The 19,394-nt window shown below is 41.7% G+C and overlaps 1 protein-coding gene across 3 annotated transcripts in view; it reads left to right on the top strand.

The window, feature by feature from the left end:
- MIOS (meiosis regulator for oocyte development) overlaps positions 1 to 19,394 on the top strand; it is a 325,043-nt gene that overhangs the window by 69,383 nt on the left and 236,266 nt on the right. The window contains exon 1 of one of the 3 annotated variants that reach the window (XM_067042548.1): positions 11,761 to 11,904. The exons of the other annotated variants lie outside the window; for them this stretch is intronic. The gene's annotated coding sequence lies outside the window, so the exon portion shown is untranslated. Of the gene's footprint in view, positions 1 to 11,760; positions 11,905 to 19,394 lie in introns of those variants that run through there. 3 annotated transcript variants of the gene reach the window in all.

A 19,394-nucleotide genomic window follows, 5' to 3' on the forward strand; every position in this document is an offset into this window, starting at 1 on the left:
AAACAAAAACAAAAAAACGATTCTATTAAATCACTAGTATCCACCAGACTAAATTTTTCAAGCTATTCTGCTCCCCCCAAGCCCCAGGCCCCACCCAGACCCTAACATAGTGACATGTTCCAAGTCTTCACCAGATAGATAGTGGCCAGATGAATGAGAGTGTTCATCAATCAATGTGACAGAAAGAATTTGAATAAATGGTTCCTATTTCCCTCAGTCTAATAAGAGGGAAATAGCCTAATAAATATATGTGTAAGTTTGATAGAATTTGTGAAGTCTGTTGAGTATTTGGAAATCTGTGATTTCATTTCCCAGATACTTAGAGTCTATTATGGTTTAGCATGAAACTTTTGCACAGGTCTGTGCATTTTCCTTATTAATCAGTTTGGTGTCCTCTGTGCTTTCACTGTAGTATCCATGAATCCTATTAATAAAAAAAATGATTTAAAGAAAGTGAAGGAAATAAGGCACCCCCGTGGTGAGGCTGGGGAATGTGGTGCAAATGGAGGGGAGGAGGCATTACTAGATATGACTACACATGTTTTGATTTGCAAGAGGGCTCTCTCACACATGAGTATCTCTCCTCCACTTGTGCCGACTTTCTGTTGGCAGAAGGTATTGAGAGCAATATGCAAATGGAAAATTCAGAAATGAATGTACCACAGGAAGAAAAGATACATTTGATGTTGCTTTTTCACTTTTCAATTGAAGAGAAAATCCTTTGGTGCTTCGCTTGCTCCCATCCCACTTTTTCTGGAGCTGTGGTTGAGTGCTTGCCCCTAATTATAAGATTTTGTCTGTTGAAGCTGCTGTTTATGCCTGAACAACTGCTCAGAATACCACTGTAATTGCACGTCTGCCTTTCTGACTTCTTCAAAAATAGGAGCATGACTTAGATGTTTGGAAAAGGTTAAAAAAAGTGCTAACTACTAAAAGGAAAAAATTAAAAAGGGCTGAAAACTTGCCAGTATTTTATTATAGGTCTATGTTTTAAGATTATCTTTACTGCAGTAGTAATACCTTGAATTTTTCAAATTCTGTAGTGTTTTAACCTTTGTCATACATATTTTTCCCTTGCCCCTCTCCCCTAGAGATATGATGTAGGCTCGATGGTTATCATTATAGACAATTTGCAGATAAGAAAACAGAAGGGAAGTGATTTGTCTTGCTCTCTGTCTTCTTCCTATGTCCACCGTCTTTGCAGGAACTAACTCTTCATCACCGTGGATTCCATTGCCTCTTACATGTGGGTGGAAGACTGCAAATCATTATCATCAGCCCAGAACTCTCTTTAGAGCTCACGCCCCATGTATCCTCCTGGACATTGTCCACAGATGTCTCACAAGTGCCTTGAAATGAGTATTTGAAATCTGAGCTCACCCTCTGCACTCCGATCTTGACCTTCATTTGTCTGGTAAATGGCCTAGCTACCCAGCCAGTCAGCCAAGCCAGAGTCCTGGACTTCACCCTCCGCCTCCGTGATTTCTCTTCAGTATCTTCGTTATGTGTTTCCTCCTCCTCTTCCTGCCATTGCTTAGTTCAGCTCTTTGGAATCCCTTCCATGGACTACTGATATTAGATTCTGATTTCTCTTCCTGCTTCCAACCTAGACCAATCCAGTACGTGGCTGCCGGAGTGTGCTCTTTATTTATTTTTAAAATGTATTTATTTTTGGCTGCATTGGGTCTTTGGTTGCTGTGCACAGGCTTCTCTAGTTGCAGTGAGCAGGGACTGCTCTTCGTGCGGTGTGTGGGCTTCTCATCCTGGTGGCTTCTTTTGTTGCAGAACACGGGCTCTAGGCATGGGGGCTTCATTAGTTGTGGCATGTGGACTCAGTAGCTGTGGCGCACGGGCTTAGTTGCTCCGCGTCATGTGGAATCTTTCCGGACCAGCAATCGAACCCGTGTCTGCTGCACTGGCAGGCGGGATTCTTAACCACTGCGCCACCAGGGAAACCCCAGAGTGAACTCTTTAAATCACACATCTGAAGTTGTTACTCTTCTAACTAAAATGCTTAAACAGCTTTCCATGGGCTATGGAATAACATTCAAATTATTTCATGTGGCACATATGATCTGGCCATTGACTATCTCTCGAGCTTTATAAACTTCAAGCCTCTTCATCCACCCTAAATTCATATTTATTGTTCACTGAAAGAGCATATATGCTTTGAGTCACATCTAATATAGTCTGAAGCGACAAGAAACCCTTATTATTCCATTTATATAACATTTTTGAAATGACAAAATTATAGAAATGGAGAATAGGGTTAGTGCTTGCCAGGGTTAAGGAGGGGGAAGGGGCAGGAGGGAAGTGGAGGTGCCTATAAAATGGCAAATGAAGGATCCTTCTGGCAATGCAAATATTTTGTAACTTGACGGCATCAAGGTGGGTGTGAAACTGCACCTCAGATTGGGACTTGAACCCACGGTCTTTTAATTAGAATCACTCACCTGGTGTTTGGACTTACTGAGACTCAGGTTCTTTGTGTCTCAGTGCAGAAGGAATTCAGTGAGAGGCAAAGTGTAGGAAAGAAGTAGATGTATTAATATAGGACGCTGTAAGAGATGCAAGCAGGCAGGCGAGAGAGCTCTGCCCTGAGGATTAAGTGGGCTACAATTTTATAGTCAAGGAAAGGGGGAGGGGAAAAGACCGCCTTCTTCAAGTAGACATGAGACTTATATCACTAGTACCTCCTTCATATCTAGCAGGAGAATGTCTGACCCTCTGAGGTCAAACTAGGATTATCATAGTGCTTATTCAAATCAGTAGAAGGGTGGTGACATTTTTCTTCCACCTAATGGCCTGGGGCATATCTTGTGCTTTTATTAATGGCTTTATAGTTAAGGAAGCCTGCTTCGTTCCATGATGTTCCAATAGCTTTCTTGAGTGATCATTAACTTACAGTGGTCTCACAAAGTTTCCTAGGTTTCCCTCTCTATCTATAGTCCCCTACTGGGACTTCTACAACTACCTGTGTAACTATCCTATGCTATCCCTATCAGATGTACTTGTTGTGATAATATAGTTTTGCAAGATGTTATCATTGGGGGAAACTGGGTACAGGGTTAATGGGATCTCTCTTGCTCTCTCTGTATTATTTCTTACAACTGCATATGAACCTACAATTGTCTCAAAATAAAAAGTTTAACGAAGAAATAACTGCCATAAATATTAAAATAAACATGTTGACTTGACTAAATAGTTCGAAGATTATTGAAGACTAAATCTCAGCACCAGTGTTTATTAGGTACTGATGAGTTATGTAGCCTTAACTTTCTCAAGCCTCAATTTTTCTCCCATATGTAGTGGGGGACAATAATATTTTATAGCAAAACTTCCAAGTTTTGATGTTCTGAGGCACCCTGATATCCCAAATGCAGGGGAGGAAAAATAATTTTCTTTTTATTCTTCTAGGTTCTTGGCTGACCCCCCACCCCCTTAATAAAAGACATTAACAGAAGAAATAAATTTTTAATTAAGTATGTAAATTAAATTAATTAGGCACTTAATTAAATTAGTTAATTTAATTTTTAATTTCAAATTTTAATTGGATATTAATTAATGCATTTAATTAATTGGTCATGGGGGCCCCACAAGGATATGAGACTCCAAAGGCAGCCAGACATTGAGGCTTTATACATCCTGAGCTAAATAAAGAAAGGAAGAGGGTTCTGGGGCTTCAGTGGCAGGGAGGCAATTCACAGGAAGGTGAGAAGGGAAAATGTTAGGTAAACAAAGGTAGCCCTGCTATGCAGGTAAGTCTCTTAGGTGAAAAAGTTATTTCTGGTAATAACTCTCTTCCTGGTACAAGCTCCCTTTCTAATGTAAATTTCCCTTACAAAACAGTAACTTCTACTCTATCTTCAGAGCTCCCTTGTGTGCAGCTTCTCAAAAAGATCAGCTCAAAATAATCCTTATGCCAAGGAGGCATGTTTTGGGTGGCACATTCCGCCCTCATCACAAATGTATGACAAGGATGCCAAGATCTTGTCTGTAACCTCTGGTTGCTCTCCTTTGACTTTGGGCAGCCTCACCTGTTAACCCCTGAGGACTGTGACAATTACCATTTAATTCACAGGAGAATTAAAAAATATGTTACCTACTATTTTGTAAATGGATGTCTTTCTCAGAGGAAGATAATAATATCTTACATTTATTGGGCCTTTACCATGCATCAGGCACTTTACGTACTATGGCACCTTATCTCATCTAAACCTCACAATGATTTTGTCACAAAAAAGAAAAAGGCACAACCTAAAGTTGAGAATGATGTTTTATTTGGTGGCCTTACTGAGAACTATACCCTGGATGCAACCTCTCAGATAGCTCTTGTCAACTATAAATTGGCACTTGCCATGGGCACTTGCCATCTACCTCTACAAGGATTAAATCATGTGCTGTTGCAGCTGCTGACTTTCAACACCCCCTGAAAGGAGTTCAGGGTGGAGAGCAGAAATGAGGCACTCTGTGCTCTGGGAAAAACTGGCAGAACATGTCTTCCGATAGTTATTTTCAGGAGCCGATTTTATGAGCCCAATTCTTGTATCTCCTCATATCTAGAAAAGCACTAAAATCCTTCATGGTGACGTCTGCTCCTCGTGACTAGCAGCAACCTTCTGCAAAAAATGTGTGCTTGATTGCATGTACTCTCCCTTCACCAAAATCACATATATTCTGACCTTCCCCCCTACCTCTTTGGAGCAGTTTCTCAGAGCTATCTGAAATGCTGTCTCCCGGGCTATAGTCCTCATTTTGCCCCCAGTAAAACTTAACTCACAACTCTCATGTTGTGCCTTTTTTTAAGTTGACACTGAGGAACTGTTTCAAAGAGGTAAGGTGGGAACCAAGATATCCAGGAATTTTTGCTGGAAAAAAAATGTACAGTGGAACATCAAAAGATTACTAATCACAAAAAAACAGACCTCTCAAGTTAATGATTTTAGTGCTTTTCTAAGTGTGGGAAGATACAAGAGTCTGGGCTCATTGAACTATTCCTTTGATAGGCATCTTTTTCTCCATTCTGAATTCCCCTCAAGGCACACCATTGGGTGTGGCTGCAGTGGCTGATGGCTTGATAGCGGGCAACATTTGTTGTTTACTGAAAAGGCAGGCAACTTTTTTCTGTCCACAATTTTATGAGCAAAATAGTATTATACGGAAAGAAACAAAGCTCAGTTTGTGAACTTGCTCGATATCTCACAGTCAGTGAATGATTATTAATGCAGGGGTTTTCTTGTCAGAGCACAAGTTCCTAACATGGAGTAATCTCGTCTTGCTCTAGAACCTCCACATTCTGCAAAGTCTAGGACTCTGGTGAGTGAAAAGCTGGTCCTGATACTTGGTATAGGAGAGTCTAAATGGTGTGACAGCAGGTAAGTCAGAGAGACCCACAAGGGTTTCATTTGTATTGTCAAATAAATACAGTGCAAACGCCTATGTGAAGTAACACTTCAGTATTAGTAACTAGTTTTTGTATGAGGTCATTTTTCATATTCTTAGGGGAAGAAACTTAAGTAACCTCAGCTCTGGGACCTCTGTAAGGAAAGCAAGCTAGTGCTTTTTGCAGCCTCACAGCAGACAGAAACAAGCGTAAATGGAAAGATAGAACTTGGAGAGAGGAAATCTGGTGCTCTAGTGCTCCTTTTACTCTTTTTCCTAGCAGACAGAATTCGCTTTTTAAATAGAATGGCACGAGGGAGACGTGAACACTTTACAAATATTTAGTCAAAGCAGTTACCACTTCTTTCCATCCCTTTCAACAATCCTCAGTGCCTGAAAAACAGATTAACTGGCAGTTTTTTACAAAATGACAGAGAATATTCTAGCTAAGTTAACAGTCTACCAAAAGGGAGCCCTGTACAGCCTTAAAGTGATAATAGCTAAATAAAATATAATCATCAACTTAATGATGAGGACTCTCTTGAATTACCACATAACATTATGTGAACATTTTCCATATAATTAATGGTTGCTTTGGATATAGAGTGACAAGTCAGCAGGCCTCTGGTTTCCCGGTAGGTAGAAAACATATTGCCAGACAGATGTTTCACTAGCTATCAGTGGTTTGATTCTCAACAGACTAGTTCCTTTCCTTTGCAGTGAATTCAGTGCAATCCACTTTAAAACAATGAATGATTATTGAGTACCTACTATGTGCAAGGTAATCTGTTAGGCTTGAGAAGAGAAACAAAAATGTCTCAATACTTTCAACAAGACAATAAAGAGTAATGATATATGTGCATAGATTAAGATAATCTATGGTAGAAAAGATAAGTGAGCAAACACCTCTGGCCCAGGCGGAAAAGCTTTGTCTTACATTTGAGATGACACTAGAAGGTAGGCAAGATTCAAAAGACTTAGACAGGGGAAGGAATTTGCAAGAAAAGGGAACAGTGCCTATCAAGTTACAAAGCAAATAATCTTGGAGAGTTTCAGGGAAGGATGAGTACGGTTGACAGAAATTTAAGGGATCAGGTTCTGGTAGGGCTGGTGTCTCCAATACAGTAGCCATTGGCCACAGGTGGATACTGAGCTCTTAAAATGTGGCTAGTCCAGAGACTTCCCTGGTGGTTCAGTGGATAAGACCCCATGCTCCCAATGCAGGGGGCCCAGGTTCGATCCCTGGTCAGGGAACTAGATCCTACATGCATGCCACAACTACAAGCCCACATGCCACAACTAAGACCTGGTGCAGCCTAAATTAAAAAATAAATTTTAAAAAATGTGGCTAGACTAAACAGAAATTTGCTGTAAATGTACACCAGATTTTGAAAACTTAATTTTTTAAAACATCTCATTAATATTTTTATATTATGTGAACTGAAAGAAAAACACACAATGTAAAAGTTGGGAGTTAAGTTTTATTCAGGGACCTTACTGAGGACTATAGTCTGGGAGACAGTCTCTCAGATAGCTCTGAGGAACTGCTCTAAAGAGATAAGGAAGGAGCCAGGATATATATGAAATTTTTGCTGGGAAAATCACATAGTCAAGCATCAAGAGATTACTGCTAATCACAAAGAACAGGCATCTCAAGTTATGATATTTGTGCTTTTCTATGTTTGGGAAGATGCAAGAATCTGGGGTCACTGGAAATTTTTCCTTATAATAACTTTTTTTTTAACATCTTTTTTGGAGTATAATTGCTTTATAATGGTATGTTAGTTTCTGCTTTATAACAAAGTGAATCAGCTAAACGTATACATATATCCTCATATCTCCTCCCTCTTTCATCTCCCTCCCACCCTCCCTCTCCCACCCCTCTAGGTGGTCACAAAGCACCAAGCTGATCTCCCTGTGCTCTGTGGCTGCTTCCCACTAGCTATCTATCTTACATTTGGTAGTGTATATATGTCCATGCCATTCTCTCACTTCGTCCCAGCTTACCCTTCCCCCTCCCCGTGTCCTTAACTCCATTCTCTATGCCTGCGTCTTTATTCCTGTCCTGCCCCTAGGTTCCTCAGAACCACTGTTTTTTTTTTTTTTTTTTAGATTCCATATATATGTGTTACCATACAGTATTTGTTTTTCTCTTTCTGACTTAATGTCACTCTGTATGACAGTCTCTAGGTCCATTCACCTCACTACAAATAACTCAATTTCATTCCTCTTTATGGCTGAGTAATATTCCATTGTATATATGTGCCACATCTTCTTTATCCATTCATCTGTCAATGGACACTTAGGTTGTTTCCATGTCCTGGCTACTGTAAATAGTGCTGCAGTGAACACTGTGGTACATGACTCTGAATTATGGTTTTCTCAGGGTATATGCCCAGTAGTAGGATTGCTGGGTCATATGGTAGTTCTATTTGTAGTTTACTAAGGAACCTCCATACTGTTCTCCATAGTGGCTGCATCAATTTACATTCCCACCAACAGTGCAAGAGGGTTCCCTTTTCTCCACACCCTCTCCAGCATTTATTGTTTGTAGATTTTTTGAAGGTGGCCATTCTGGCCAGTGTGAAGTGATATCTCAAGGTAGTTTTGATTTGCATTTCTCTAATGACTAGTGATGTTGAGCCTCCTTTCATGTGTTTGTTGGCAATCTGTATATCTTCTTTGGAGAAATGTCTATTTAGGTCTTCTGACCATTTTTGGATAGGGTTGTTTGTTTTTTTAATATTGAGCTGCATGAACTGCTTGTATATATTGGAGATTAATCCTTTGTTAGTTGCTTCATTTGCAAAAATCTTCTTCCATTCTGAGGGTTGTCTTTTCATCTTGTTTATAGTTTTCTTTGCTGTGCAAAAGCATTTAGTTTCATTAGGTCTGATTTGTTTATTTTTGTTTTTATTTCCCTTTCTCTTCTTTGTTCTCACAGCTCCGGGGGTTCAGCTTTGGATTTGGCCCCGCCTCTGCATTTAGGTCACCTGAGGGCATCACTTCTTCACCCAGACAGGACGGGGTTAAGGTAGCAGCTGATTAGGGCCTCTGGCTCACTCAGCGGGGGTGGGGGGTGGGGGTAGCGTGGGGTACGGAATGCAGGGAAAGCCTGCGGTGGCAGAGGCCAGCATGAGGTTGCAACAGCCTGAGGCACGCTGTGTGTTCTCCTGGGGAAGTTGTCCCTGGATCACGGGACCCTGGCAGTGGCGGGCTGCACAGGCTTCCTGGAGGGGAGGTGTGGTTTGTGACCTGTGCTTGCACACAGGCTTCTTGGTGCCTGCAGCAGCAGCCTTAGCGTTTCATGCCTGTCTCTGGGGTCCACGCTGATAGCCACGGCTCGCGCCCATCTCTGGAGCTCATTTAGGTGGTGCTCTGAACCCCCTCTCCTCGCACACCCACAACCAACGGTGTCTTGCCTCTTAGGCAGTTCCAGACCTTTTCCCAGACTCCCTCCCGGCTAGCTGTGGTGCACTAGCCCCTTTCAGGCTGTGTTCACGCAGCCAACCCCAGTCCTCTCCCTGGGGTCTGACCTCTGAAGCCGGAGCTGAGGCTCCCAGCCCCCACCCATCCCAGTGCGTGATCAGACAAGCCTCTTGGTCTGGTGAGTGCTGGTCGGCACTGATCCTCTGTGCAGGAATCTCTCCACTTTGCCCTCTGCACCCCTGTTGCTGCGCTCTCCTCTGTGGCTCCGAAGCTTCCCACCCACCCACCCCCCATCTCCACCAGTGAAGGGGCTTCCTAGTGTGTGGAAACTTTTTCTCCTTCACAGCTCCCTCCCCAAGGTGCAGGTCCCATCTCTATTCTTTTTTTTTTTTTTAACAGGGAATTTACTTGCTTATTATTATGGTCAGCTTTAGAGGAAAAGAAAAAGCTGAATGATTCTTTTGTCTCTGTTTTGTCTTTTTTCTTTTGCCCTACGCAGGTACGTGGGGAGCTTTCTGCCTTTTGGGAAGTCTGAGGTCTTCTGCCAGAGTTCAGTAGGTGTTCTGTAGGAGTTGTTCCACATGTAGATGTATTTTTGATGTATTTGTAGGGAGGGAGGTGATCTCCACGTCTTACTCCTCCACCATCTTGAAGGTTGGTGCGTGGGATTATTTCTGAACTCTCTATTTTGTGTCTTTAATCTATATGTCTATCCTTATGCCTATGCCATGTTGTTTTTTTAAGGAATTTTTTTTAAAACTAAATTTATTTATTTATTTATTTTTGGCTGAGTTGGGTCTTTGTTGCTACGCACAGGATTTCTCTAGTTTCAGTGAGTGGGGGCTACTCTTTGTTGTGGTGCATGAGCTTCTCATTGCGGTGGCTTCGCTTACTGCAGAGCATGGGGTCTAGGTGTATGGGCTTCAGTAGTTGTGGCTCATTGGCTCTAGAGTGCAGGCTCAGTAGTTGTGGCGCACGGGCTTAGTTGCTCCACGGCATGTGGGATCCTCCCAGACCAGGGCTCGAACCCGTGTCCCCTGCATTGGCAGGCAGACTCTTAATCACTGTGCCACCAGAGAAGTCCTGCCATGTGTTTTGATTACTGTAGCTTTACAGTAAGTTTGAATTTTTAAAAAAATATTTTGATTAGTCTAGGTCCTTTGCATTTCTATATACATTTTAAGATTAGCTTGTCAATTTCTCAGAAAAAAAACAACAGCAACTGGGATTTTGATTGGGGTTGTGTTTAATTTATAGATCAGTTTGGGGAGAATTGCAATTTTAGTGCTATGAAGTCTTATATTCCATGAACATGCTGTATCTTTTCATTTATATTGATCTTTGAAATTTTAGATCTTTTACATTTTTTCAGCAATGTTATGTTGTTTTCACTGTATAGATATTGCATTTCTTTTGTTAAATTTATTCCTAAGTATTTTATTCTTTTTGATGCTATTATGACTATATTTGTTTTCTTAATTGCATTTTCAGGTTGTTGGTTGCTCGTATGTAGAAACACAATTGTGGGTTTTTTTTAACATCTTTATTGGAGTATAACACACAATTGATTTTTGTACACTGATTTTTTTATCCTGTGGCACTGCTAAACTCACTTATTAGTTCTGATAGATTTTATAGTTTCATTGGGATTTTCTACACATAACATTGTGTCATCTGTAAATACATACAATTGTACTTCTTTTTTTTCCAATCTGTATACTTTTACATTCCAATATAATGCTCTTACATTATTTTTCTTGCCTTGTTGCACTGGCTGGAACCTCTAGTACAATGTTGAATAGAAGTGATGTATTAGCCAAGGTTCTCCAGGGAAACAGAATATGTGTGTGTGTGTGTGTGTGTGTGTGTGTGTGTGTACATATGTTGACATATACAATTAACTACCACAAGTGGTTGGAGTAGATATCTTTGTCTTATTCCTGATCTTAGAGGAAAGGAATTCAGTCTTTCACATTAAGTATGATGTTAGCTGTAGGGTTTTCATAGAAGCCCTTTATCAAATTGAGGAGGTTTCCTTCTATTCCTAGTGTGTCAAAAGTTTTTAATCATAAATAAGTATTGGAATTTGTCAAATGCTTCTTCTGCTTCATTGGGATGATTTTTTTTTCATTTCTTCTGTTATAATATAGTGTTACATTAATTGATTTTGAATGTTAAACCAACCTTGTATTCTCAGATACACCTCACTTGTTGATGGTGTATAATTTTTTTATATTATCCTGGGTTTATTTTGTTAGCATTTTATTAAAGATTTTTGTATCTGTGTTCATGAGCCTAGTTTTCTTTTCTTGTAGTGCTTTTATCTGGCTTTAGTGTCAAGCTAATACTGACCTAGTAAAATGAATTGGGAAATAGTCCAGCCTCTTCTACTTCCTAAAAGAGTTTGTTTAATATTGGCATTATTTCTTCTTTAAATATTTGATAGAAATCACCAGTATAGCCATTTGGACCTACGTTTTTCTTTGTTGAAAATTTTTCCATTGCTCATTTAGTTTATTTATTTATTTATTTTTGCTCATTATAGGTCTATTCAGATTTTCTGTTTCTCCTTGGGTCAGATTGGGTCATTTATATCTTTCTATGAATTTGTCCATTTCATCCAAGAGATGAGATGCTGAGCAGTTATACCTAATAATTGGGCAGAGTCTCTTAAAGAAGAGCAGAGTCAGACGTCTGGAGATGATTTTGTGTGGATGGTGGGGACTAGCAATGGTGGAACATGGTGAATGGCCCCTATCTTGGTGGAATTTGAACTGCTACTTCAACGTTGTGAGGAGCTAAGGAGAGAGACAGTCATCAGGGGGCCACTCGTTGTGGAGGGGTGTGTGTAGAAGCAATAACCCACATACAGCTTTAAGTGTTCTCTTTTGGACAGTAATTCCTTACTGTTGTCCTCAGTCATCAATAAATATTTTTAAACCTTCAGCTTATTTTTAGCTGTAATTTGGAGAGTTGGCAAAGGGGCAAGGAGGAAAGTGGTGATGAAGAATAAAAAGAAGGAGAAGGAAGAGGAGGAAGAGGAGGAGAGCAAACCACAGAAGCAGAACATCAGAACCTACAAGAAGTCAAGAGGTAAATTCTGAGTCCCGATGCAGCAGCAGCTAGGAGTACAGCAGAGGGGACGAGCAACAGCCAGAGAGAATCTGGGGACCATGTAAACATTCCTCAATGATTTCCAGGGATTACTTTGGAAAAGTAAACCCTGGGAAAAAAAAAAAAAAGGAATAGGTTAGAATATGTCTCAGCAACAAATAAATCCAAAACCTTCTGTGGTTTAAGGCCACAAAGGTCCTTATTGACTCATGCTACATTTTCACTGTGAGTCAGCAGGAGGGCTCTAACTCAAGTCACTCTCCCTCTGGGATTAAGGCTGAAAGAAAAAAAAAAGGAATTCCTGGAATCTAAGGGATGAAGATTCTGTGCCTTTGAATTACAGATACTTTTTATTTATTTATTTATTTACTTTATTTATTTATTTTTTTTGTGGTACGCAGGGGCTCTCACTGTTGTGGCCTCTCCTCCGGGACGTGCAGGCTCAGCGGCCATGGCTCATGGGCCCAGCCACTCCACAGCATGAGGGATCCTCCCAGACCGGGGCACGAACCCGTGTCCCCTGCATCGGCAGGTGGACTGTCAACCACTGCGCCACCAGGGAAGCCCTAAAGATACTTTTTAAAACGTGGCCTTATTTGATTGCCTCAGGCACGTTAAGACTGGGGACATATTAGTTATACCTCATTTTCCCAGTAATCATTGTCTATATTCCCCAAGGTGTCAGGGTATTAGCTGCTCCTTTCAAATTAAAAGCAATCAGATAAAATCACATCCCATAACAGTATTCTCTTTCCCAAGGTTAATAATTTCATCTTTAAGAGGACACCTGAGCTAACCAAGAGACTGGTTATTACAAGGAAATAAATGTTTAATGAGTAGAATTTCAGATAGCAATGCAGATTGATAGAGACAAATCTTTGTTCTTTGGGGTGAAACTTTTGAATCCCTTAGATTGCACAAACAGATGATGCTATAACTTGCCTATTCATAAATAAGTCCTATCCTGAACCAGGAGTGGTAGCTAGTCAGGCAAGCCAAGGAGGTAGAAGTGTTAAAACCCCATTAGCTGTGCACTTAAACCATCTACTCTTGTCCAATTATTTTACTATTAAATGCCTATGCATCCAACCAAAATGAAAGCTTCAAAGAAATTAGATTAGTAGATTAATTCATAGACCTCAGGAGTAAAGACAGGTTATTTAAAATGGGGTTTCCTTACTTTTTACCACCCTGCTTGGAGCCTAATTCATAGAGATTGACATCTAAGGCCACCTCATATGAAATCACACGCCAAGGTAACTTACTTCCTAGGAAATGTGCCCTGATGTCTCATTGTGAGAGGGCACCTTACAGGTCAGAGTGATTTGAGCACTGAGAAAACAGAACACAAGAACAGGATGTGGTTGGAAATATTTTGGTGAATTAATTGTATAATTCTTATTCCCTCCATACTTACCCTTTTCTTATCTTCTCCACCCCCAACCCTGCTCATAACAGGATCTGTGTTCCACTGTGTCCAAAGGGGCATGGAAAGGGTGGACAGCAGAGCTCTGTGGAAGCTTGGAGACTTCTTGGATTTGTTTTCCTAGACACTTTTATCAACTGAGGAGATTAGGGCTTGAGGGAAAGGGGTAAGACCAGGGTGAAAGAGAGACTGAGACTCTTCCCCTTGGCTTGAGGAGAGGAGAGAGCTGTGGTCCTGGAGGAGCAGGGCCATGGACTGAGGAGGTGTTAAGGGCACAGGGACATAGCTGTTGCCAGGTCTTGATGGAAGAAGTCGTAGTCCCTGTGATTCAAGCCATCGCACCAAAAAGATTCCGGTGACCTAAAAGCAGAACGGAAGTAAAGAGAAGGTCCAGGCCTGAATTTACTGCCAGGTTAGCTGCATGGGGACACAGAATAAAAACTAATTTAATATATTTTAAAAACAGGGCTTCCCTGGTGGCGCAGTGGTTGAGAATCCGCCTGCCGATGCAGGGGACACGGGTTCGTGCCCCGGTCCCAGAAGAGTCCATATGCCGCGGAGCGGCTGGGCCCGTGAGCCATGGCCGCTGAGCCTGCGCGTCCGGAGCCTGTGCTCCGCAGCGGGAGAGGCCACAACAGTAAGAGGCCCGCGTACCACAAAAAAAAAAAAAAAAAAAAACAAAGATGAGATTTGTCACATACATGCCTTTGGGAACTGAGTTTGATGCCAATGTACAGGTATATTCTTCTTTAAACGCAAACTGAAAGCTTGAGGCTTTGAGAGTGTAGTGAGTTTCTTACTAGAAAATATTTTTAACTGAGGCAAGGAAAGGAAGAAGGTTACAATCAGAAAGTTACTTTTAAGGCTACTGACCAGTCGATTAGAAGAGCAGTTTCACTGTAAGGTTTTTCTACCTTTGGGACAGGCAGTAGCCCTGCTGCTGTGACTGGAAGGACGCACGGAGGGAGCCTTCCCTGCGAGGGTGAGAACATATCTCCACCACCTCCTGGCTGCTAATGAGTAGTTTATGCATTCTGTTCTTAATTTTAAGCTTTTAAGACCTAAGTTTCAATAAAAATAAATTAGAAATCATTTAAAAGATCTTCGCCATAGTGGGTAGGATTTTCCCAACTTCCCGTTTCACTAAAAGTTCCCTCGGATCAGGGTACAGAGGTAGGAAGCCTCCTGAGGAAGGGTGCAGAGGTGGCCCTCCTATCCCTGAGGCCGATGTGAGGGTATAGGGGGTGAGGAAGGGGTCAGGCCTTACCTAGGCCTCCCAGAGCAGTGGCTCTGTGGCTGGAGCCCCGGACAGGGGTCACCATAGGAAAATCAAATGGTCCATCCCCTGGAGAGCTGGCTCTGGTCATCTTCGCCATCTGTGAAAACCAAGGCCAATCAGTGTTAGAGAAGGAGGTGGCAAGAGAGAGGGGCAGTCTTGGCCCAAGCAGAAGCATTCCTTCGGCTTCCTCAGCAGTCAGGGAGCAGGGGTGTGTGAGAGGGCAGCTCACCTCTCTGCATTCCCAGCCACCACTCAGCCTGTGCTGGACGAGGAGAGGTGGTGTGAATATGGTATTGAAGTTTTGCAAATTAAGATTTCCATTCAATAGGAGACTGAGATGTTATGAATGAGTATGACTAAAATAAAAGAACTGGAATGAGATTGTTTGAATGACTGAAAACTTGTGGAGGGAGGTTGAGATATTGCTAAGTTATCCTGACTATTGACAAGTATGGGTGGGGGACAAGGGAAAGAGGAGATGACTCAAGACCATGCAGTTCAGGAAAATAATCTGAAAAATATATATATATATATATATAGAGAGAGAAAACTGAATCACTTTGCTGTATACCTGAAACTAACACAATATTGTAAATCAACTATACTTCAATTTTAAAAAGACAGTACAGTTCACAGCAGCTTTTGGAAAAAAAAATTATATTTTGTTTATACACCAGTGAATTGTGCTTGCTTATTCAAAATGATTATGTTTAATTACTTTTTTGTCTTTGTACTGTTTTTCCAGTGGGCTGTTCTCTTTTTTTGTGTGTGTGTGTTACGCGGGCCTCTCACTGTTGTGGCCTCTCCCGTTGCGGAGCACAGGCTCCGGACGCGCAGGCTCAGCGGCCATGGCTCACGGGCCTAGTTGCCCCGCGGCATGTGGGATCTTCCCGGACCGGGGCACAAACCCGTGTCCCCTGCATCGGCAGGCAGACTCTCAACCACTGTGCCACCAGGGAAGCCCCTAGGCTGTTCTCTTTAACTATCGATTAATTAAGGGTTTTATATACCAAGGAAATTCACGCTTGGTCATACATTAGATGAATGTTTTTTCCAGTATGTTACCTGTGTTATAATTTTTAATGAATTTTTTCTGTAGTATTTTTTACATAATTAAATTGTCATTATTTTCCTCTGTTGATTCTGACATTGGTATCTCACTGAGATACATTCCTCACTGTAAAATATAGTAAAAAAAAACCTGTTCACGTTTTTTTCTAGTGCTTTCTTTTCATGTTTATACATGCCATCTTGAGAAATGTGAACTAGCCTTTAAGAAAGAGTATCTGCTGTTGCTTTAACAACAATGAATCTTCTGAAACTTTCTCTTCCAGCGCTTTTCCACTCCTGCTGGGGTGTTTTATTCACTGTCATTGAGGTCCTGACTTGCTATGGTCACTGACTTTTCTGGAACTATGACCAATAGGCTAATTGCTCTTATTTCTCACTTTGCCACATGCATACTGATTCCAACTCTACATATGTACCTTTCTTACAAATACCCTGAATCTCTGTTCAAGAAGCAGCTTGGTCAGAAAGCCCATGGTATCCTTATCCCTCCTGCTACAGAGGGTTTGATGTTAGGATTTCAGTCAGTTACTAAAATTCAAGGTCAGCAACAGTCTATGCGGATTAGAACATAACCCTTTCTCATGTTTCTTGGGCTTATACTTGAGTTATATTTTCAATGCTATTTGGAAGATAAAGCAAAACCTTTACATCTCACTTTCTAGAATTTCTATCACTTGCTAGATAGGGATTATATTGTTGAGAGTCAGCAGTGTTTATTCTAAGATGGAAGGAATTCGTATTAACATGAATAGGGCATATTATGTCTTTCATCAGAGGATTCTTTTTAGGTTTTTGCCAACTGGATCCACCTGTCTCGTAGGATTTCTGCGTAGGCTAAAGGATAACGTTCTAAAGCCCTGTATAAGCCTCCCTAAGAAAAACGTATAGCTATATTATGGTTAGTGCATACTAAAGGGTTTTTTTTTTTTTTTTCTATTATGGATTCACTCTTTCAATCAACCGATCTTCATTGAGTGTCTATGACTTAGTTCGGGATTCTATAGCAAATTACCATCGAATGGGTGTTGAAACAACAAACATTTATTTCTCACAGCTCTGGAGGCTAGTAGTCTGAGATCAGGGTGCCAGTGTGGTGGGTTTCTACTGAGAGACTGCTTCTGGTTTGCAGACTGCTGTCTTCTTGTTATATCCTTGCCTGGCAGAAAGAGGGTGACAGAGCTCTCTGGGGTCCTTTTCATAAGGGCACCAATGCCATTCATGAGAGCCTCTCCCTCATGACCTAACTCCCTCTGTTGGAGAGGAAGAAATTTTCTTCTACCCTTCTAGGTTCTTCTGGCTGGTCTAAGAATTAAATGACATGAGGCAGATTAACAGGAAAAAAATCAACAAAGTTTAATAACATATATACATGGGAGAGACCCAGGAAAACTAAGGAATTTGCCAATATGGTTGAAGCCCTCACCTTAAGTACCATCTTCAGCTAAAGACAAAGAGGGTGTTGGGAGTAGTGGTTTGGGGCTTCAAACGGGAGGGAGGCAATTCACATGGAGAGGGAAAAGCAAATGTTTGGTAAACAGGTGTTTGCTAGGCCCTGCAGAGACAATGAGACACAGAGAGGAATTTTAATAAACAGACTTTGCTAGGTTCTTCTCTGTTCACACACCTAGTTCATACTGTAGTTATCTATGGTGATAGCTCCCTTCCCGGAACAAGTCCTCAATCTACAGGTGATAGCAGTTAGGGGGAAAGTCAAAGTTTCTTCCTGAGACTTTTGGGCTTTGATTATTTTCGGCTCGAAATAATCCACATGCCAAAGAGATATTTTAGGGTGGCAAATTTTGTTCCCCTCTACCTCTGAAAGGCCTCACTTCCTAATAGCATTACACTCGGCATTAGGGCTTTACCATATGAATTTGGTAGGGAGGCACTAATATTCAGTTCATTGCAATTTACTACATAACCAGGCACTGGGGATAAAGTAGTGCTGAACAAAACAAAATCCCCGCTTTCATGGAGTAAACATTATCATGGAGAAGACAGGTAAATAAAAAAATAAGTAAATCAGTATATACCATAATATTAGGTACTGATAAGTGCTATGAAAATTAAATAAGGCAGATTAAGAGGATGAAGAATGATAAGATCAGCCAGCAGGAACGGTCACTTGGAAGAGACAGCATTGGAGCAGAAACCTGAATCACCTGGGGAGACGAGCAATGTGGAAATCTGAGGGCAAAGTGCTCCAGGAATAGGGAACCGCAGGGGCAAAGGCTTTGTGGTAGGAATATGCTTGGTGTGTGTAAGAAACAGCAAGCAGGTCAGCATAGCTGGAGAGGCATGAGTGAGGGAAAGAATAGAGTTGCAGTTAGAGAAGATAATGTATATGCAATAAGCCATTGGCTAGCTTTGAGCAAAAGGGCATAATCTGATTTACATTTTAGAAGTCTCACTCTGGCTACAGTGTGAAAAATCGACTATAGAAGAGAAGGAATGAAGCAAAGTGTAGGAGTCTGGGTTCTTCAGAGAAACAACCAATAGAAGGAGTGAATGAATGAGTGAATTTATTTATTTGTTCGTTTGTTTGGAATTGGCTCACATGGATATGGAAGCTGAGAAGTCCCATGATGTGCAGTAACAAGCCGGAGATCCCAAGTCCGAGTCCAAAGTCAGGAGAAGACCAAAGTCCCAGCCTGAAGACAGGCTGAGACAGCAGATTCTCTCTTGCTCTGGCGTTTTTGTTCTCTTCAGGCCTCCAATGGATTGCGTGAGGCCCACTCGCAATGGGGAGGGAAATCTGCTGTGTTCGGTCTACTAACTCAAACGTTAATCTCATCCAGAACATGTTTAACCAAATATCTGGGTACCCTGTGACCTAGTCAAGTGGACACATAGAATTAATCATCACACAAGGAGACCGGTTAAGAGACGGTTGCATATACCTGCTGAGAGATGGTATGAGAATGGCTTGGACCAGGAATGCGGCACTGAACTTGGTGAGAGGTGGTCAGATTCCAGATGCAGTTTGAAGGTCTGGCATTGGGGTGGGAGGAGTTGAGGATGACACTGAGGCTTTGGGCATGAACATGTGAACGGTGGTGTGATTCTGCAGATGGAGAACACTGGGGAGAAATCAGTTTGGGTGCCTGAATACAAAATTTGGCTTTGGACCTGTTAGTATTGAGAGACCTGTGAAACATCTAAGGGGAGATTTCAGGCACAGATAGAAGAGACCAGAAGATAGAGGACAGGGCTAGAGATAAAAATTGGGGAGTCTTTAGCATATAAAGAGTATATAAAGTTAGGGGCTGAATGAGACCTCCAGGGAGAAGGCTAGATCAAGAAGCCATCCGAGGCCTGAGCCCTGGATTCACCCAGTGTCAGAGGTCAAGAAGGCAAAGAGGACCTAGCCAAGGACACTAAGAAAAAACTGGGATATGGTTTCCTGGAAGCCAAAGGAAAAATAGGTGCTTAGTAAGGAGGGAGTGATCAAGTGTTGGAAAGGCTGAAAGCGATTAAGTAAAATGAGGCCTGAGGGTTTTCCACAGGACTTGGCTTCTTCCTCCGTGTTTCATCCCATGTGATAGAATAGGATCGATCCCTGGTGGCACCAAAAACCCACCCTCGCCGTGAGGGAGACTGCTAGTTTCCTGTGGAAGAGGTTTTCTCCTTCCTTACTGACAGAACCCCAGTTTTATCCAGGGTGGTGATGTGTCTACCTCCTCTGAAGCTAGA

Source organism: Kogia breviceps, chromosome 9, assembly GCF_026419965.1.
Source record: "Kogia breviceps isolate mKogBre1 chromosome 9, mKogBre1 haplotype 1, whole genome shotgun sequence".
In the NCBI taxonomy this organism is placed as follows: domain Eukaryota; kingdom Metazoa; phylum Chordata; class Mammalia; order Artiodactyla; family Physeteridae; genus Kogia; species Kogia breviceps.